The following is a 22,094-nucleotide window of genomic DNA, read 5'->3' on the forward strand; positions in this document are numbered from 1 at the left end:
CGTGCTTACCCCGAGGCTTCTTTGTGCTGGCTTGCTTTTCACCTCCTGCGACGAGCAAGCTTGCAGGTAATCGCCCTGTGTCTTGAGGAACACCCCGATACTCGATCCTGGCTTTCCTTCCGCGTGCTTCTTGTGCGCTCCTTTGTTCTCACCCTCCTTGTGCTCAGCTTTGACTATTCAGCAGTTTCCCAGAAAGGTGCACTTGGCAACCCTGTGGCAAGAATCGGGGAGCCTGGCTCCTCTGCCGTTGGCATGGCACGGTGCCACCCTTGCTCTCAAGGCTCCGCGCAGGCCCCTCCAGCCTCGCTCTCACCGAGGCTGCAGAAGCACATTCCCGGAGAGGTGCACTTGGCAACCTTCCCTGTGCAAAGGCAATTGGGCAGCCTGAGCCACTGCGGCTGGCATGCTGCTCTCAGTCTTCATCCAGCCAGCCCACCACCCAACTCCCCAGCCTTGCTGCCACAGGAGGTTGCAGAAGCACCAGGTGAAAGGAGAATTCCCCTCCTCGCAGGATGGGCGGTGCTGCTGCTTCTGCCTGCTTCCCTCGGGCCAGCAGAGGGTTAAGCGTGCGAGGCGTCTCTGGGCTGCCCCAGGGGGTTGGCCGTTGCTGCTGCTGCTGCCGCTGACTCCTCCTGATCAGGAGGACTGGAAGCAGCTGGGGCGGAGAAGAGAAGCCAAGTCTCGCCGAAGCCACTTCGCCTTGCATTTTCCGCGGCACGCGAGGCTGGAAAGGCGCTGCGCGTCGCTTGTTGTGCGTCTCCCGTTGCAGGTAATCGGGATTCGGTTCCTTGTCTGGCGGTTCTTTACCACCAGATTGCAGGAGTCTGCGAGAGGGGTGTGCGTGTGTGTGCGGGGGGGGGCTGCTCTGCGGAGGGTATCTAACGCGCTACATTAAGGAGCGAGGCGGGGGAGGGTCGTTGCTCCTTTCCCTCCATTCGAAGAAACGTCCTTACCCCTCTTCCGGATCTTTTGCTTGTTGGAGATATCTCTCTCCTCAGTGTTATTCTCTGCCCTCCCCCCGCCACCGTCCTCTCGAAATAATAGTTTTTGGACACGGGTTGATCGTCCCTCTGGGGTTCCCACGTGACGGGGTTCCTTCCCGCGTCGAGTTGTTATTAAGGATTGATCCGCTTTGTGTGGGCACCTGAGGATAAGGTTGGCGCTATTGATTCGGACGGGGGGCGGGAAGAGGGGCCACTTCGTCACAGCGGAGAGCCAGTTTTGAGAAGCAATATTTAAACAGGAGTCGTCCGCCTGTTTAATACGATCGCTTCATTTTGTTCAAGTCTCCTTTGCCTCCCCAGTCCCCACCCCCTTTAACTCTACGCTAATGATTAATCTTTTCTGTTCCATTTCCTGTTGGCAGTGGTAGGTTTGCTGGGGGCATAAAGCAGTGGAAGGGGAAAGCTCTGGGTTGTGGGTAGATTTGCTACTGATTTCTGGCAGGGTTCCTGCTCCTTTGAACGGCAGGTAGAAGTTCGATAGGTGAAGACTTCCTCCTTTCTCCCAGGCAGTGCTGGGAAATGTTTCCCTTGAGAGTGAAAGGGACTTTCCACCTCAAAGCTGTGGTTTTTTTTGTCTAAAGCCAGCTGGTTTCAGAGCAGCCAGCACCTATCTAGAATCAAAGTTCAGAGTCCTCCGCCCACATGAAGCCAGGCTGAGTTTCTTTTCAGTCCTGCAGAGCCCCTTTCTTGATCCGGAGTCTCATTCTGGCTGAAGTTGCCCTGTTAGATCAAGAAGATCGAGAAGGTGGCATGTCCAGCTGTTGTTAGAAAGCACCTCTTGCTTACCCCAAAATGTTGTGTTTTAGCTAGAAGGCAGAAGTTCAATATATGGCCAGACTCCTGAGATGAATGAAAAGACCCCAGCTTAATGTGAGATGGGAGCAGCAGTGACGCAGCTGTGTGTCAGGCAGGAGCATGAAGTGGTGGTATCCTTAGACCGCAGAGTGGAGGAACTAGCTGTGGGCATGGAGTGTGACTGGGATGACAGCTGGCTTCGTGGAAACTTTTGACCTTTTTTTTTTTTTTGCAAGGGAAGTGAAGTGATCTCAAAAATAGTCACTTTGAGGATTCATTGATAATAATATAATAATAAATTTTTATTTATACCCAGCCCTCCCCAGTGAGATCTGGGCTCAGGGCGGCTGACATTAATAAAATTACAATAAAATGTAAAAGAAAGAAAAACAGTTGATTAAAATGCAGATTAAAATACAATTTAGATTTTAAAATTGTTTTAAAATGCAGCCTGACCATTAGGTCCAGTCGTGACCGACTCTGGGGTTGCGCGCTCATCTCGCATAATTGGCCGAGGGAGCCGGCGTATAGTTTCCAGGTCATGTGGCCAGCATGACAAAGCCACTTCTGGCGAACCAGAGCAGCACATGGAAATGCCGTTTACCTTCCCGCTGTTTGTGTTATCTGTAAAATGATACCTCAGTCATCTATAGGCTCCCTTGAGAGCGAGCTCTTGTGGCAGTTGTGCTTAGCTTGGGTTTGTGCGTGTGTGTGCCATTTGTGTTTGGAGGGATGTGTGTGCAGGCATGACTCACCCAAGGAACTTGGGGTTTCTCGGAGTGTAATCAGAAACATGTATTGTGAGTAGAGGTGAACTGTTGAGAAGCCTTTCTGGTGTCGACTGCAGCTGTTGCATTCCAATGTGCTGCCAAGTCTTTAGCAAGAGCTGTATTCTGGGCATGTCAGCTCTGCTGTGTTGCCATTTTATTGGAGAAGGAGACAGCTTCTAAGCCCCTCTGCTGCCAGTATGTGATTTTGACTTATTTTTTGTGTTCTACGGTGGAGGATGTCAAAGTGACTGTGCTGTGGATGGATCTGGCCAAAGTAATTGTCCTGTCAGTTGGATACTGCTCTTCAAGCATGATTTGCAAACATCACCCTTCCAGTTCCTTCTGAGATGGTACCATGTGTGCTGTAGCTTGGGAACTGGGGTGCAGTGGTGCTGGCATACCTGAGGAAATTATCGGGCAGGGCTGGGGTATCTCTGGGCTATGGGCTAATCTTGCCCTGTCGGGGGTCTGGTAAGAGCAGGGCTTCAATGGGTAGCTTGAAATGGGCTCCCAATTTTTCCTTCGTTGGGGCAAGGAATGATCTTGCTTCCCCTTCAGCTGATGGCCAGGAGGAGTGTGCCTTGCTCAAGGAGGAGGAAGCAGTTTTCCTTGAATGGAGACTGCTTCTCCCTCTCCGTGCTGCTGCTTGAAGCGGCTCCTTTCAGCTTACAAAACCAGAAGTCGAAAGGAGCAGCTTGCAAAGGACCCAGCTTGGCACACCCTGCCAAAGAAAGCAGCTCATTTTGGAAGCGGTTGCACTTTGGAAGGACAGACAGTGCATGGGACTCCTCCTGCAGACAGCTGGTCCATCCAAAAGGAATTTTTTAAAAAATCCCAGAGGTTGAAACAGGAGCAGGGGCTGCGTGGGTGTCTGAAAGCCCATTGCAAACCGCAAAATGCTTTCAAACAGCCTTGGAAGTCCTAACAATTGGGGCTTCAAAGTGCAGCATTACCTGATGTCATAGTGATGCCAGGTGATTGACAGGTGCACAACCCTGCCACCTGTCACATTTGGCCTACATAGCAGCGGGGAGACAACCAGAAAATGTTCCTTGGACCCTGGCCCTGTTCTATATGTGCTTCACATGGATTTGGGATGGCAAATGATTTTTCTGTCAAGAAGACCGATGTTTCTGAATGCTGGTTAATAATATAGGGTGGTTGCTTGCACAAGGAAATTTCTGAAGTTCAGTATGCCTCATCCCATCCTGGTCTCTGCTTGAGGCATACAGCAGTCTTGATGGGGCATAAATGTGATGAGAATACTTGGGCATGGAAGTCTGTCTCTTGTATGAGAGGAAACATCTCCATATAAACTAAGTTTCCTAAAGGCATCTGGCTGGTCAAAGGATGCTGGACTAGATGGGCCTTTGGCCTGATCCAGCAGGGCTCCTTTTCTTCAGTTCAGGTCCCTTGAAGTCTACAGTTCAACATAGTCCACTGAACATCTTACTTCCTTGCTTCGTTACATACCGATCGTGTGTTTTATTTATTTATTATTATTTCCCCAGCCCTTATACATACCAAGTTTTATCTGTCTCTTCCAGTGAACCCATGCCTTTCATTTGTGGCTGTATTCAAATCTCCATATGTTTTTTTTACTTCCTACGCTCTGGTATCAGGGACTGAATTATCTCCTATGAATGTAGTGGTGGCTGGAACTGGATGATGATGAATCTTCTCTGCCTCTCATATGGTTGCTCTTGTAGTCTTGAGTGCCTCTTGGCTGAGAGGTCCAGCGTGCCACGGAAGCATAAAGCTGAAGTGGAAACTTCAGGAACAAATGGCTGGCTGCGCTGTTTTATGGACAGACTTGGGCACTGGCCAGTGCTGGATGCTTCCAAGGAAAGTAACTGCTGCATGTACATCACGCAAGGCAGAACTGTACTATAAAAGCACATGCAAGACTTCCAGACCACAGAAACTGTTACAGTACTAGATGCTGCCTGGTGAACCTGCTGTTTCAGATGGCCTACATGGGCTCCTGGTTTTTGATGGCATGCAGGACTCTGCATTAGCAAGACGGGTACTAGATGAATAAGCACTCCTCCTTTACTCAAGCATTCCTATTGAGATACCCAGTTATTTTGGAAACATTCTAGACTCCTGTGCATGCATACTAGTGTCAATATTTTCAGTTTGCACTGAAATAAATGGAAATGTGTTTCCTACAATGCATGTGTCAAATAAAAGTTATAGTCTTTGCAGTAATCTTACTGAGGAGGAGCTCCAGACATCTGCACTGAATACAGTGTACCTAAACTGGACACACATACACAGTGCATAAATTGCTTCATTCTGTTACAGCAGAATATAGTACTCCTAAATGGAGGAATTGGAGCTGCACTCTGCAGCATTTTGAACTCCAAAGCTGCTGCATTTTTAAAATAACAAATAGCACAAAAGTGAAAAATAACGCTGCAGTGTCTTTACTGATATTAAATGTAGCCTCAAACTGATCCAGTGTCCAAATGCAAGAGATCCCAAGTGACTTAATCTGCAGTTTGTTTAAGCCCATCTGTTTTTGAGTAAAGAGATCCTTAGCACTTCTGCAGTGCTGTATGCTATCAAATGGAAAACGAGTTCTCTCCAGTTCTGCTTCCCCCTCATTGCAGCAGCCTGGCACTATATGCAGGCACAGATTTGTCTGCGATGTACACTTGGCCAGAGAAGGGAGGGAATAATAAACTGCATAACTTCAAGAGCTCACATTAACATAGCTGAGAGATTCTGGAAAGTTTTTATATTCATCTACTGTGTACTTTCTGTGTACTGTCTACTGTATACTTTCAAGGGACGCGGGTAGCGCTATGGGTTAAACCACAGAGCCTAGGGCTTGTCAATCAGACGGTCAGCGGTTCGAATCCCCGCAACGGGGTGAGCTCCCGTTGCTCAGTCCCAGCTCCTGCCAACCTAGCAGTTTGAAAGCATGTCAAAGTGCAAGTAGATAAATAGGTACCAGTACAGTGCGAAGGTAAATGGCGTTTCCGTGTGCTGCTCTGGTTTGCCAGAAGCGGCTTTGTTATGCTGGCCATATGACCTGGAAGCTGTACGCCGGCTCCCTCAGCCAATAATGCGAGATGAGGGCCGCAACCCTAGAGTCGGTCACGACTGGACCTAATGGTCAGGGGTCCCTTTACCTTACTGTGTACTTTGAATAAGTCCCATGGACTGCAAGAAAATCAAACCTATCCATTCTGAAGGAAATCAGCCCTGAGTGCTCACTGGAAGGACAGATCCTGAAGCTGAGGCTCCAATACTTTGGCCACCTCATGAGAAGAGAAGACTCCCTGGAAAAGACCCTGATGTTGGGAAAGATTGAGGGCACTAGGAGAAGGGGACGACAGAGGATGAGATGGTTGGACAAGTGTTCTCGAAGCTATGAACATGAGTTTGACCAAACTGCGGGAGGCAGTGGAAGACAGGAGTGCATGGCGTGCTCTGGTCCACGAAGAGTCGGACACGACTAAACGACTAAACAACAACTGTGTACTTTACCTTTATGCCTTTTGGGTGTAAGTAAATCTAGGGGGGGAGGAGAGGGGGTCTGCATACCTCAAAAGGGTTTGAGATCTCACAACATTGCTTACGAACAATGGTGAGCTAGATTACCTGTATGAGAAATTGTGTGAGCAAGTCCTTGGTAGATTTGAGATAGGTCTAACTGCTACCAAGTATGGTATTAGGTCTTTACAAAGCTTCGAAGTCCCAGCTGAACCCCTGGCATCCTTGGTCAATTCGGCACAGTGATTGGCATTCTGATTCCAAGAGTGAGCAAGGCTGTGGCCCCAATTCCTCCCTATGTATTGCTGAAGGATTCATGGGCCTTCTTATACAGTATCATCTTTACCCTCTTTAGCCTGCCCTGTCCCTTCCTCCAGTCAAGGGATCCTGGAAAAGAAACGGTGAAGTGCCTTGACTGAGAGGTTCTGCTTAATGTTCATTCTCTTCCAGTAGGTGTTGCTTTAAATAGAATGAGAATTCTCTCATCTTTTACCAGCTGGGGTAAAATTTGTACTGTTGGAGGTGACAAGTGAAGAACCACAGGACAGTTGTGCAGTGTAATATTACATTATGATGCCCAACTGGACCTTTTCTTTGGGGAAAAACTACCCATGCATCTTTCCCCAGCCTGGCGCCCTTGATGTTGTACTAAAAGTTCCACCAATTTTTTCCATTGTCCATGCTAGCTTGGACTGATTGAAGTTCAAAGCATCTAGAGGACATCAAGTTGGGGAAGGTTTGCCTGCATTGCATTCGCAGCATTCCACAGAAGAATAGTTAAATGTTTCCTCAAACTGTGTGTGTTCTTTGCCTCTCCCATTCCTGTGTTTCAAGGATGGTAAAGGTCTAACTTCCACTACATGGAAAAACTATCCTGGGAATGAAGTGAGAGATCATCTCAGCCCCTTTAGGGTCAGAGCTCAAGCTGACTTTGGCTGTTCCCCTGACTATTGTGTGCTGAGCCCTCTGAAGGCCAGCCAAGGCCGTACCTAATAAAATCTATAAACATTTCCTGTGTATGCAGTTCTCTGGCTTAAATAAGGACTGTTGGATTGACATGGGGTGGGGGCATTTTATTTTGAGCAAGGTGCTTGTTGTGTAGATCTGGAAGAAGCTTTAGCTTAATCCCGTGGGCTTTATCCCTAGAGATGCAAAGGCCCTCTATATCTTTACCCATCCCATACTAAAATTATTTCTTAGACCATGCCCTTTTCTTTGCATACCACCTGTTTAAAGGTAAATTGTGACCAGCTTGGAGCAGGGACCAGTCTTCTTGCTCACACACAAAGAATTAATTTGGATCCTGTCTTATTTCAATAGTAATAAATCATACTTTAAGCCAGCCTTTCCCAACATTCCAGATGTTGTTGGACTACAACTTCAATCAGCCCTAGTACTGTCTACATGGACTAGCAGTGGCTCTCTAAGTTTTCAGAAAGGGGGCATTTCCAACCCTACCTGGAAATGCCAATCCCAGCTCCTTCTGTGCACATGGCGTGTGCTCTGCCACTGAGCTACAGCCCTTTCCCATTGAGTTTAAAGCCTTGGCTTGCAGTAGTTCTTCAGGCTGGTGTCATTCCTATCAGTTGCTTCCTGGCCTGTTTTCAACAGGAGCTGTTGGGGAGTAAACTGAGGACCACTTGCATGTATGACTGTTTGATGCAGGCATAGGCAAACTCTGGCCCTCCAGATAATAATAATAATAATTTATTATTTGTACCCCACCCATCCGGCTGGGTTTCTCCAGTCACTCTGGGCGGCTTCCAACAAAGATTAAAATATATTAAAATGTCACACATTAAAAACTTCCCTAAACAGGGCTGCCTTCAGATGTTTTCTAAATGTCAGGTAGTTTTGCCTATGCCTGGTTTCATGCCTGCTTGTAGTCTCCTATCAACATTGTGTAAAACAGCTTAGCAGTCTTGTGGTTGGCTGTAGCCATTCCTATAATATGCTTCAAGAAAACACAACCCTTATTTGAAATACCATGTAAACTGCAAATGGTTGAAGTTGTGGAATTATCATCCAGCTTTTGCAGAGCCAGAATTGACATACATACATACATACATACATACATACATACATACATACAAAGGAGCAAGGAAGGAGATAAGATATAGCATGACCCGGGGGTGCCAATCTGAATAAAATATTGGTGGGTGGCCAGGTAAGCCCCACCCCATATAATTGATCACATGACACACACCATTTGAATGGCATTGCCCACTAGCTTTGAGGGGGCCTGGACCCCTCAAATATTTTATTGGGGCCGAAGTGACCTTGGCCCCATGGAGTTGGCTCCTATGGCCTGCCCCATTCACATGCACCTACAAGGCAATGGGGAAAGCTGTTGAAGTCTGCAAGAACAGTGTCCTGGTCTCACAATTTGTTTACAAGAACTTGCCCTGTCTGGTCCTAAACCTGCCAGTCAGCCTGGTGTCCTCCACGTGTTTTGGACTCTTAACTTTCATCAGTACCATCCACCATGACTACTGGTCAGTGATGGTGGGAGTTGTGTCTTTCAGATGTTTTGGTTACCATGCTGGCTGAAATACTCACGTTTACGTGGGAGTGTGCTATCTGGGCCTGTATTCTGAGACTTAACATCTCCAAACCCTTCCATACCCATCTCTTCCTTGTTCTAGCCTTAAGCCCAACCACTCATGGGAAGGTGAAGTGAATTCAGAAGTCTGTCCACTTCCCACCTGCAAGATTTTTGAGTTTTTATGGCTATAGAATTTAAATGGAAATTCAAGTGTTCAGAGCTGTGTTAAGAACTTGTCTAAGCAACTTGGATTACTTCAGAATTCAGCAATGCTAACTTAAGCCTAAAGCACCTACCGGTACTGAATACGTTTTTAAAAGAAGAAAGCAATAGATCACCAGAGACGCATGAACAGATGAAGGATTTGCCCATGGATGATGAGAAACACCTGTGCATAATCTGCATGTGCTCATTTAGGAATCTTGGGTTGTTTTCTTTGTCCATAATTACTACTATGATAGTTGGGTCTGTGGGCAAAATAGTGTTAAAGTCCTGTTATGGAAAGCTTCAGCACTTGCCGCATGCAGGAAGGGGAGCTTCAGATGGCAATAATTAAAAGATGCATGTGTGAAAGACAGTTGGCTGTGCAAAACTTCCCTCTTCCCCTGCAGGGGAACAGTAAGGAACCATTTTAGCCTCCGCTAATTGTCTAATAACTCCCAGATCTTTGGCTAGCTTGTAAATATTTTCCAAATGAGAGTTAAAGCAGCAGCAGTGAGGAACTGCAGTGAGCTATATTGCTAATGCTGATTTTAGCAGAGAGACTCCGATGTCTCAAGGTAGGGTTACCACTTTTATTATTAAATTCCAGATTTTGCACCCCTCCCCTCCAAAATAGAGGAGTGGGGTGCAGAAGATGGGGATGGGAGAAAGCTGGAAAAGAGAAAATGCTGGAAAAAGAATTGGCCAGCACAGGAAACCTCATTCTGCCTAGACTAAGTTGTGTAGATCATTAGCAGACGGGAACTCTCTGAGAGTGAGCAGCGGGGCAGAAACAGGGAGGGAGAGATTTTCCTCCTGCACTATTTAGCATGTGGCCAAAAATGAGTTTTTTGCTTCTTCTTTTTTACCACTTCTGGGTTTTCTTTGGGGCTCCTTTCAAACTGCTGAAGAATGCAATGTCCCCTATGCCTTCTGTTCTTTGCTTTAGCCCTTTAGCATTCACCAGCATGAATTGACAATGTATTTTTATTCAATATCTAAAGGTAAATATTGGGTCCAGTCGTGACTGTCTCTGGGGTTGCGGCGCTCATCTCACGTTATTGGCCCGAGGGAGCCGGCATACAGCTTCCAGGTCATGTGGCCAGCATGACAAAGCCGCTTCTGGCGAACCAGAGCAGCACACAGAAATGCCGTTTACTTTCCCGCTGTAGCGGTACCTATTGTATCTACTTGCACTTTGACGTACTTTTGAACTGCTAGGTTTACAAGAGCTGGTACTGAGCACAGGGGCGTAGCCAGGATCAAAACTAGGGGGGGGGCAAGCCATGGTCGTTCAGGGGCGGGGCCAAGGCACGGGAGGGGAGGGGCCACGAAGTGGGAATGTGGGCGGGGCTACAGGGCTAGCGGGCCTGATGACATCGTGGCGGCGGCGGCAGTGGCCACCTTGTGCTTCTGGGGCTGGCAGCGTTGGCGGCTACCCTGCTTGGCTGGAGAGGAGGGGAGGGTCAGGCAGGTGAGAGGGGGTGGCAGGGCGGGCGAGGGCGAGGCAAGGCACGGCCACAGCAACAACGGCTCCGAGGCGTTGCTGCATATCAGCATAATATTTCAACCATGGTTCAAGCCCCACCTTAGGAAAAAAATCCTGCATTGCAGGGGATTGGACTAGATGACCCTTGTGGCCCCTTCCGACTACAATTCTATGATTCTATTGATATATTACCATAGCATATGCATCATTCTGCTTTCTTGAATTGTCCTACTCCTAGGCATAGCAGCCAACTCCTAGAGGCCTAGGTGCCTCCCCCCCCCCAATTACTGGTAAATACCGTATTTGAAAGAGTCATCCCCTCATGTTGATGGGCTTTCTATGTGGGGCTTATCTGCCCCCCTATTTTATTAAGGATGGAAGAGGGAGGGAAGGAAGGAAGAAATAGAGAGAGGGATAACTCATATTTGTGGGTGCCTCTGGGTGACGTTGTGATGCTGGAACTCTGCATGAACAGGAGCCTTGTAAGCAGCTTTCTCTCTGCTTGATTTACAGCAGGCACGTCCAACAGGTAGATTGTGATCTACCAGTAGATCACTGGATGTCTGTGGTAGATCACTGGTAGGTCACTGGCATCCCTAAAAAAAGCTCACCCAAAATTTTCCTCCTCCCTAAAAAAAGTTGAACTATGACCTGAAGCCCTAAACAAAAATGGGCCTCCCTCCCTCCTAAAAGAAGCTCAACAAGTTTGACCTAAACCCAAAAAAACAGGGCTTCCCTTCCTTAAAAAAACTCAACAGCTTTGACCTGAACCCCCCCAAAAGGGGGTAGATCACCCCCAGTTTTAAACTCTGTGAGTAGATCAGAGTCTCTTGGGAGGTGGCCACCCCTGATTTACAGTATACAGATGCAGGAGGAGGGGCAGACTGGAACACCACTGCTTTTTATAAACATCACTGTGTCTGTCAAAGCTACAGCCCCCCCTTCTTATTCACTTCCTTTTAGCCTTGCAGAGCCACCTTAGTCAAATTGAATCCTCTGAGTCTGCACCCTCATTAAATCGCCAATAGAACTCTTAATGCTCCTGAATGCTCATTAACAACTCCCACTTAAGAACAATAGGGTGAAATGGTCAGCTATTGAATCTTGCCTGGGGATATCTGCTCCATTGTCTTAACTGCTTAACTACTGGTAGCCACTTTGCTTTATTTATTTGATGTGTTTTTGTTACAGCTGTGTCCCCCCCCCCCAAGCAAGCGGAGACTGAGCTGCTCTTGCTAAAGCAAAGCCCTTTCCACTTCAGTTTTTGGAGGGGAAAAGTGCTGGTTATGGTCTGTAAAATACATTAATTTTTTGCTTTTGGGGGGCAGCTGCCCCCTCCTGCCCCCCTGCCTACGCCCATGACTGAGCAACGGGAACTCACCCTGTCGCGGGGATTTGAACCACCGACCTTCTGATCGGCAAGACCTAGGCTCTGTGGTTTAACCCACAATGCCACCCGCATCCCAATTCAATATTTAAATTAAGCTAAATGGTTTGCAAGAATTTCTGAGAATTTGTCTTTTCCCCCCTGCCACCCCAAATCTGTTGGAGAATTATACACACACACCGCACCCCAGAGACTATTTAGATAGAAGATATGCCTCTCCCTCCCCAATTTTGCTCCCTAAAAATGGAATGGATAATTTCCGGGAAGCCCATTTTGGTACACACACACACACACACACACACACACACACACACACACAATGCTATACGTATTGTATATATACCATACATTCAATATACAGCATTATTGTATAGTGTGCATGTGGGTGTGTGTATAGTATTCTATATTTTGCTGTTTTGGCACCATCATAATATAGCTTTCCTTTTCCTCTGTCTCTCCCTCTCTTCCCTTTCTTGCTTCTTTCCTTCCACACATATAGGGCTGCATGAGGAAAGGGAAGGCCTGGCTCATGCCTCTGAATATTCCTGCCATTTTTCTCTCTCCGCCCCCAGACCTGTCATCAGGAAAATTGTCTGGTTGTCAAACATTACTTTATGGAGAATGCAATACTCATTTGTATGCACTATATACAGTCATACTTCAGAAGTCGAATGGAATCTGCTTTGGAAGTCTGTTTGACTTCCAAAATGTTAGGAAACCAAAGCGGGAAGCAGAGTGATAAAATTCCTGCTGCCACCGCTGCTCAAAAGCAGCCGGATTCCACACACCCCAGCGAGCCCTATTGGCCAGTTGAGGGGCTTAGCATGGCGGCAAGGAGGGGCTGATGCAGGGGGCCGAACACGCCCCCTGCAAGCGCGGGAGGCTGGCCCCGCCCGCAACTCCTCCCCTCTGGAATGGAGGAAAGGTCTTCTGGCAAAGTCTCAAGTGCAGGCATCCTTACAGTGCCATCAGTTGTGAGGCAGAGCAGTGTTGGTGCTCTGGGCATTGAGTCTGGGGTTGGAACAGTGGCAGCCAGCATGAGGCTCTTTTATCCTTACCTCCATCAGAGTAACTTCTGGCTTGCCTAGCTTGGTTATTTAGAACTGAGGGGAGGAAGGCTTGGCTGAGAGATCTTTATAAACTTGTTTGAGCTCCGAAAAACCTCCCCTCCTCCATTTTTCAAAGGGGTGCAAAGTGTTCAATGGATGGGAGTATGCCTTTGCAATGAACCACTGCAATTGAGTCTGCAATTGAGTTTATATCTCCTGTCTTGTTTTGGTGTGTCCCCCATTGCTCAATGGCAAGGGCCGGGAGGCAGGAGCATTGACTCGAATACCAAAGTGTTCTCTCCCCACCTACAAATTCCTAGTAAGGGCAATTTATTTGCACTGGTGATATCCTATAGCAAAATCTGAAGAACTGATTGGATGTATAGCATTACCAAAGCTGAAAGCTAAAAGGGGACATTTATTAACTTCAGCTGTTTAAAAATACAAAACTCCACGGAGGCAGTGTTTTTTTTGTGTTTTTTGTGCTCCCCAAAGCCCCCTTCGTACTCTGGAAACATGGGTGAAAATTGGTGCAGCTGTGAATACAGTTTCATTGGTATTACAACATGCTGCTTTAACAACAAACGTGTTGCACAATGCTCTTACTGCCGTTCAAGGTAACCTTTGCCTGCGTTAAAGTCAACACTTGGAATGTTATAAAACTGTTATATCCGGCTAGCTAGTAGCTTGCTGTCTTTAATAGGCCCTGTTTCATACCTACATCCCCTAATGCAAGCCTGCCCAAATCACATGTTCTTGTCCCAGTCTTCACTCAGACCACTTTGCTTGACTGAACTGAACATGCTGGCTGAAAAGGGTTAGGTTCAGCTGCATGTAGTATGATCAGGGTTGCATCCCAAAGCTCCCTTCAGCCCCAGACAGCATGGCCAGTGGCCAGTGTGGATGGGAGTTGGCCTCTTACATCTGGAGTGCTGCAGGTTAGCCACCCACAGTGAGACAAAGCGCCCACCATGATACTGTTTCTACTGGCCAGTTACCATGATAGTAAAGGTGTGCGCCGGTCACTCTATGGCCAAATTATTTCTTTCCTCTGTCTTTGAACAGTTAGAAACTTCAGTTTGCTCATAGCTGCAGTTAAGTATCACACGTTCCTTTTTGTACTTGGAGGGGAAGCCAAAGGCCAGGGAGCTTGTGCAGCCTGCTTCTGAGGAGACCAGCACTCACTTGGAGCGTGTTCTATTTTGCCTTGTGTGCTTACTTGTTTTGGCTTGAGCTTAAATAGTATACTGTCCAGAATGCCCTGGCAGAAAGGCAGTAAATGTCGTTAGTAAGTAAATAGGATTGGGCTATAGATGTGTTGCCTGCAACAATTGCTCTCATTAATCCTTGACACCTGACCACAGCACCCTGGGTGATGCTATTCCTGCCACGCTGTTGGTCCTCTGCCACACTGTCTGATGGATGGAACTCTTAACTACGAAGTAGAGTTGTACCTTGGTTGACGAACGCCTTGCTACTCGAACGTTTTTGGCTCCCGAATGTCGCAAACCTGAAAGTGAGTTTTCCTGTTTGCAAACGTTCTTTGTGCAATATAAGTGCAATATATGTGCAATATATATGCATGTGCTATTTCAGCCTAGCTTCCATTTTCAATTTTGATCATCAGCACAACAGAGTAGGCAGTGCTTTGTGTAAGAAAACATGGGTGTTAAAAATTGGCTTGGAGCATGTTGCTAGCTGTTAATCAGGTCTGATTCAACATCCAGAAAAGGAGAGCTGGCTCCTTCGACCCAACTCAGAAGCTTCTGGCAAGGCATATACTGTAAAGCTTTGGAGTTAAATGCCAATACGTCCTCCAACCTCAATGAGAGGCTCACAACAAACTTTAGATCTAGTTCAACAGGGGTTAGGGTAGAATTACCTTTTTGCCAGAGGGCAGGGTATAATAACGTCAACAAGCTCTGAAGAAGATATTCAGTGCACAACTACAATGGAAAGTTAAGGGCTGGGCTCATCATTTTACCCACACCCAGAGAATTGCCTGCCAGATTTATAATTAGTTAGGTCGAAGGGATCATTCACAGGCTCTAGAGATACCGTAGCTGGAAGACTACAGGCGTTCAGGTGCATTTATGGTTAGCTGAACAAGCAAGGAAGTCTTGAAGAATATGCTTCTTCCATGGATGCGCAAAATTCCATCTATTCATACCCCCTTTCCACTTACCTCAGTCCAAGGGGTTTTTCCTTTTCCTTACTGTACTGAGGCACTGTCCTAGATAGGGATAAGTAAAAAGGATTCCATGATGTCTAGAAGGACAACTTAATCCTTGGCAAGTAACCTCTCTTCCTCTTTCAGACAATGACAATAACAGCTTTCAGTAAAAGGGGGAAGGGAGTATATTTGCCCTAAAGTTTACAGCCTGAGCTTTTAGGAAGTAGCACTGCACTATTCAAACAACCCAGCCCGTCCTTCTGGCTAATACAGTATCCTAGGATGTGCAAGAGGGAGGGGTAGGATCTTTGCAAATGGCAACAATCTTGCTTTTGAGATTTCCCTTCTGTTAATGGTCTCATTCAAATCCTGCTAGAAAGCCTTCCCTTTATCTTCCGGCATTGAATAAAATAAATGTCTTTTTTTGGGGTAATAATAATGTTCCTCTTGGCTGGTATCTTGGGTTGCATTTTTCGCCTGTCATTTCTAGCGCTGTTCCTGGAAGCGGTGCTGGCGCAGAACTCAACGGCAGGCTGCAGAATGAGTGCCCACCCCCATCCACCCCCCACCCCACTTAAGATGCAAGCTGTGGTGTTTTGCAGCTCCGCACCCTTCTTCTTTCCTGGTTCTGCTATTGCCATTAAGACCCTGAGAAACAGGCCTTGAATGGAAACTCTGGGAATCTGAGAAGCAGAGAAGAATGGGAGTTGCTGAGAACAATTGTGGTGTGAGGCCATGACATTTGCAGAGTGGGTGAAGAACAAAGGAGCAGCAGCTAGGAAATGCCAAGACCCTGTCCAGGCAGATCCAGCCTTCTGAATGCAAGCCTCTGCCATTTGGGGATCACAAAAGCAGCTTCTGCCTTCATAACAATAGTGCAGGATGCAGCCTGGAGTTGAGGTGGCTGTTAATTATTGCATGACGGGGAGGGCAGGGGAGTCAAAGGGTTCCAGCTATTCACATGGCAAAACGGTAATTCCTGGAGGGGGGAAGTCAGAGAAACTAGTGTGAAAGAGGATTGAAGGGGGGGAAAATCTCTAGAAATGGAAGAACTTTAAATCTCAAATATGTGAGCTTAGCTACAGTCTCCTTTCCATCCCCTTTAGCTCTTAAAATGATGCTATGGTTTCCCCAGTAGTGATGTATGGAAGTGAGAGCAGGACCATAAAGAAGGCTGATCGCCGAAGAATTGATGCTTTCGAATTATGGTGCTGGAGGAGACTCTTGAGAGTCCCATGGACTACAAGAAGATCAAACCTATCCATTGTGAAGGAGATCAGCCCCGAGTGCTCTCTGGAAGGACAGATCCTGAAGCTGAGGCTCCAATACTTTGGCCACCTCATGAGAAGAGAAGACTCCCTGGAAAAGACCCTGATGTTGGGAAAGATTGAGGGCACAAGGAGAAGGGGATGGCAGAGGATGAGATGGTTGGACAGTGTTCTTGAAGCTACGAACATGAGTTTGACCAAACTGCGGGAGGCAGTGGAAGACAGGAGTGTCTGGCGTGCTCTGGTCCATGGGGTCACGAAGAGTCGGACACGACTAAATGACTAAACAACAAATGGAGAAATCAGGAGAAAGGGAAGGCAAACTCTGTGCTGCGGCAGATTTTAGCAGTGTTAGTGCAGATTGTGCCTGCCAATATTGAACCCAAAGTGTTCATGTTTGTGGTCCTTTATGAGATCAGGTCTCAATGCTCACAAAATGCTCAAAGGAAAGGAAGACTCGTGAAGACTCATTTTAACCTCCTTTCCAGCTACACTCCTTGTTTCGATTTTTTTTTAATCTCCCCATCTTGTTTCCTTTGTTTTAAGTCTTAATACACGTTAGGAAACCAAATGTTCATGAAAATTAACAAGGGCAAGCCTGTTGAGTTTTCTGCAGTGACTTTCTGTTCATGTGCTAATGCAGGGGGTAGTTAACTGCCCTTTTAATGTGTCTTTTCAGTAGTGTTTACAAGAAAGTTGTCCCCTAGGTAAGCCATTAAGGTTTGTGTCCTAGAGCAAACATTGGCAAAGGTGAATGCATCACTCAAGCCTTGTGGAGCAACAGCTTTGGCCCTGTCTCTGCTGACACTAGGGACAGCGGGAGTTGTATTTTTAACTTTGGGTCAAAGCCAAAAGGTGACAAGGCAGTGCAAACATTGAATGTGGTGTTCAGGAGTTTGACTCTGGCTGCTTTCTGCCTGAAATATTGCTTGTAGGTCTGTCTTATCACAAGGTAAATTGGATTACTTGCTACACTTAATATGCTTTCCCTTTATATAAGGCTCCTGGGGAATCTCACAGCTAGGCAGCTTAATATCAGAGCTACACTGGGACAAATCAAGGATGCAGAGCCCACGAGAGCTATGTTTGGGGAGAGATGAATATGGCATGAGAATAGTCCAAAGGATCAGACATGGAACCCTGGAAGGGCCACATCCAGGTTCAGTCACTGCAGCATGAGAGTCATAATCTCAGTTGTGGGTTTGAGCCCCATGTTGGGCAAAATATTCCTGCATTGCAGCGGGTTGGACTCTACGATTCTCCCTTCCAACTCTACGATTCTATCGGGTCCTGGGCTTCACGTTCTCCACCCCTGTAGCTAGCGAAATGTTTTTTGATGTTCTCAATGCTTTAAAATATGGTTTTCCATTGTTTTAAAAGGTGTTTTTATTTTGTGTTTAATTGTACTGCAGGAAGGGCAGGATGCATAGTCAGTAATTTTCAGTTTGCGTGCTGATACCCAGCCATTTTGCAGAATGGCTTTATTGTACTGCCACCCTAATGGCAAAACCTGAGGGTGGACTGGAGAAAGCATTTCCAAATAAATAGCCTTTCATGCTCCTTCAAGGCTTGTTACATATTTTTGCAGTAGCTACCGTACATCTTTCTGGAGCTTTTTGCAGAAACCTTCCAGGTGTGATCCAATTAGTGCCCTTGCATTCACAGGCAGACCATTGATCCAGCAGAGGTGCCCCACTAGTTGGAAGTGGAAGGTTGTCATGGCTTGTTAAACGAATCCCCCAACTTTGTGGAGCTGATTCAGGGTCTGCTGTGATGAGGGGAAATTGGCAAAAATTGCATCCCCTTGGCTCCTATTAGTGGATGCTTCTGCTATGTCAAAAGCCCTTCTATCAATGTAGGGGCAGAATTTGATTGCACCCTCTGTGTCAAACAATCTTACGTACTTTAATTCCACACTTGATTGCAGTCTCTTGATAGTAATTTATGCACAGCAGATTCTGAAGTCTCTGGCAAATGTTGTGTAAATTTGGGGAAAGGGGCTTCTGACAATCTTTGGGCCGCCCCGTGCTTCCTGTGGATATATGTTTCTTGCTTCAACAAAAAGGGGAAATCTCTTAGTGCAGATTGCAAGAGTTTCTAAAGATAGAGGTTTCTAAAGTTGTGTAGTTAACACAACTGCATAGATTTAGGCACTCCCTTTGATACAGAAATCCCAGTGATTAATTCAGGTGCAATATTAACCTTGCTCATCCCCTTTGGATCATTATTCGAACCTCTGGTGAGGCCACACTAGGAATCCTGTGTACAGTACTTGTTGCACTGCCTCCAAAAGGTTATTGTAGAGCTGGAAAGTGGTCAACATGGGGGAACCAGAATGATCATGGGGTAGGAGCAAGTTCCCTATGAGAAAGGTTACCACATATGGTGCTTTTTGCATTAGGGAAAAGGCCCATAAGATGCGGTCAGGGGAAAGTCCCCCCCCCCTTGTAATACCAGAACTTGGGTCTGTCCAATAAAGCTGAATATTGGAAGGTTCAGAACAGACAAAACTAAGTTTTTCACAGAGTACTTAGTTAAATGATTGGTTTTGGTTATACAAGTGGTAGTGAAGGCCACCAACTTGGATGGCTTTAAAGAAGACCAGATAGATTCATGGAGGATAAGGATGTCAGTGACTACAAATGAAGAAGAGCCACTCTGCTTTCGATCGCCGGTTACTGGCAATCACAAGTGGGAAGAGTGCTGTTGCACTGAGATTCTGCTTGCAGAATAAACATAGGAATCTAGTTGGCCATTGTGAGAACAGGATGCTGGACCCTTGGGTATTTGGCTTGATTCAGCAGGGCTGTTAGGTTCTTATTATGTGTTTAAGGAATGGTGGTGCAGGACCTGTCAAGCAGGTAATAAGCAAGCCACATATGCTTGAAATTCCTGTTTTGTAGCTGAGGATCACTTAAGATGTGACTCTGTTGCCTTACAATGCATGATGGCCATCCTTTTATGTTCATAGAGATTAAACGTTATTGTGTAAAGATCCCGTTTTGGTTTTTTTACAGAGTTAGGGTGGTTAATCTGATTTGGAATAAATTTGGAATAAAAACCCTGTATGTTTTTGTTTCCTAGAGAGTGCATATCCTTGTAAACCACTTTGAGATGCATCTTAATTAAGCATTATATAAATTGTTTAAATAAATAAAAACATAACCTTATCCATTCCGGCCGACTACATAGTCAAAGACTGCATTGAAGACCCTTCTCTGCTTCCCACTGCCCTGCCACAGAGCACAGTTTCAGTGTTTCCTTGTGCTCTTTTCTCCAGACACTTTCAAATTGGTATCATCAATGCATTTTTTGTTTTCCTAAGCACAATCCATTTCCTATGGCAGTAACTGTGACCTGCCCTTTCCTTCTGCAACTTGAGCTAGATCCGCCTCTCTCAGCCTTTGGTCTCCAGATGTTCTTGAACTACAACTCCCATCATCACTAGGGATGATGGGAGTTGTAGTCCAACCAAATACAGGGACGCAAGGATGAGAAAGTCTGAGCTAGAGGATGGAAACTCTCCTTTTCTATTTCTTCAGGAAGTCTCCAGGCATTCCATGCTTTCCCTTTGCCATCTTCAGGATGGCAGCTCTTCCCTTGTAGGACTCAAGTGCTCCTCCTATTCCATAGTTTGGAGCTCCAAATAAGGGATAATACTGAAGGCATCTCTATGCCACTTGACTATAAATGGTGGAGCAGAAGACAGCAGAGTCTGGACTCTTGAACTTCAGTGCAATTAGGCTCTTGCTTTCTCCAACAGAGGCTTTGACCTCTTACTCATTTTTGCTTATTTTGAGATGAACTGCAAAAGGAGCTGAGAAATCCTGATCCCCAGAGAGCTCTCTTGTTGACCAAGCCAGGGACCAGTTCAAGGTACATGGGGCAGAGGATGTAAAGGTTTTGAGCGAGCCCTTGAATAGTGGCTTGCATCTTCAAGTTTCTCATAAAGGCCAGCTACTACCTGAAGTTCCATGGATTTTGTGTGTTCCCCATGGTGTTCTAAGTTCGCATACATCTTCTCCACGATGTGAGCTTGGAATGTAAAGACAACTCAGCAACTGAAAGAGGCCACCCAGCCTGCCTTTGTTTCTGCTTAACCTATTTCCAGACTTATCAGTTGCTGAAACAGACTGCCAAATGTGAAAGTGTGGAGACTTTGGAATCTCCTCTTGTGTTTTCTCCCCCCCCCCCGAAACGAATCCAGTTCTCTCTCCCTGTTCTTCAGCTGCCAAATTCCTGTGGAACGTATCCCATGTGTGTGTTCTCCCCCTGCCCCTAACGTGGCTTGTAACAGCCTTGCCAGAACTCCTTCTGCACGGACTCTTCTGGTCAAAGTGATGAATTAGCTTTCTCATGGCTGTTTGATCACAGCGTGGAGAATGGAGTGGGTAGGGAGGGTGGAGTGATGCAAATAGTAAGTGGCAGGCCTCAGTGTGAGGCTTGGCAGGTCTGTAAATGACTAATGTCCTCACGTTGCTCTACTTAATTCCATTAGAATCAGCTACCTTCCTGGGAAATGTGCACAGTTTCTGCCCTTAATCCCAGGCATAGTACGAACCTGCAAAGTCTTTTACCTTGAAACAGTCTCTGCTTGAAGAAAACTTCCTAAACAATTTTACGTGCCATGTCCTCATTTTGATTAAAAGAATTGAAACTTGCTATATAGTCAGAATTTGTATAGCTTTCAGCCAAGAGAACATTTTATGTCTTCAGAATAACTATGGTAAGGCATAATTTACACATGTTTTCCAAATATGAAGACTTTAGGCCAGAAGTTGGATTATTCCATGTATGGCAGTAAGAAACTGGAAAAATGGGTTGAGGTTAGGATGGAGAGCAGCAGAGGGTATTTGGACAGAGGCAAGAAGCAATGGATAGAACAAACTAGTTATTTCCAAAAGTCGAATACTCTGGCCACATCTACGCCTTAAGCAGATGTTTTAAACTAACAAGGGACGCGGCTGGCGCTGTGATCTAAACCACTGAGTCTTTTGGGCTTGCCAATCAGAAGGTGGGTGGTTTGAATCCACACAGCAGGGTGAGCTCCTGTTGCTCTGTCCCAGCTCCTGCCAACCTAGCAGTTCGAAAGCATGCCAGTGCAAGAAGATAAATAGGTACCGCTGCAGCGGGAAGGAAAACAGTGTTTCCGTGCACTCTGGTTTCCGTCAAGGTGTTCCGTTATGCCAGAAGCGGTTTAGTCATGCTGGCCACATGATCTGGAAAGCTGTCTGTGGACAAACACCGGCTCCCTCGGCCTGAAAGCCAGATGAGTGCCGCAACCCCATGGTCACCTTTGACTGGACTTAACCGTCCAGGGGTCCTTTACCTCTCTTTTTTTTTACCTTAAATTAACAGTCCTGCATTGGTCTCATGACCACTCAAGCCATGGGGTTAACTTGCTGAATTATCTGGACTGAATTACCTAGGCTGTGCAGGATAGAAAGTCTCCTTTACCTCTGTCCTTGGTTGGACTTAAACCCCTGTCTTCTGCAGTAACACCTCTAGAGGTTTGTGCGGTTTGTCTATTTCAGTGACAGGACGCCGGTGTATGTACAAATACTATAACCACATTGAGCAACCAACAGGGCTGGCATTTAATGTGCATATTTAAACTTTACAGTACAATTTGTGTCATGTGGAGACGCTCTGGAGCCTTGAACACTGAATTGGCAGGAGAAGCACATTGTGTACAGTTAAGGATGCCAGATGTTCCCTTTTTTTAGTTTTAAAGAAGGAATAACTGGAGAAGCCAGGAGCAAATCCAGGAAAGGCTGCTCTGATTTGGCTTTTATACCGTGTTGTCCATTGGTTTATTTTAGGAATCCCTTCTCATAAAGGCATCTCAAAGCATTTTAACAATGAAAATGCCTACAATATTTAATAGAGGTGAATCAAATCTCCTAGAG

The 22,094-nt window shown here is 46.3% G+C and overlaps 1 protein-coding gene across 2 annotated transcripts in view; it reads left to right on the plus strand.

The window, feature by feature from the left end:
- The first annotated feature begins 640 nt into the window (after positions 1 to 640).
- CD82 (CD82 molecule) overlaps positions 641 to 22,094 on the plus strand; it is a 67,233-nt gene continuing 45,779 nt past the window's right edge. The window contains exons 1-2 of one of the 2 annotated variants that reach the window (XM_035115951.3): positions 641 to 769; positions 14,109 to 14,260. The gene's annotated coding sequence lies outside the window, so the exon portion shown is untranslated. The remainder of the gene's footprint in view (positions 770 to 14,108; positions 14,261 to 22,094) is intronic. The other variant, XM_035115941.3, reaches the window with a different exon arrangement.

This window comes from Zootoca vivipara, chromosome 1, assembly GCF_965207765.1.
Source record: "Zootoca vivipara chromosome 1, rZooViv2.hap1.1, whole genome shotgun sequence".
In the NCBI taxonomy this organism is placed as follows: domain Eukaryota; kingdom Metazoa; phylum Chordata; class Lepidosauria; order Squamata; family Lacertidae; genus Zootoca; species Zootoca vivipara.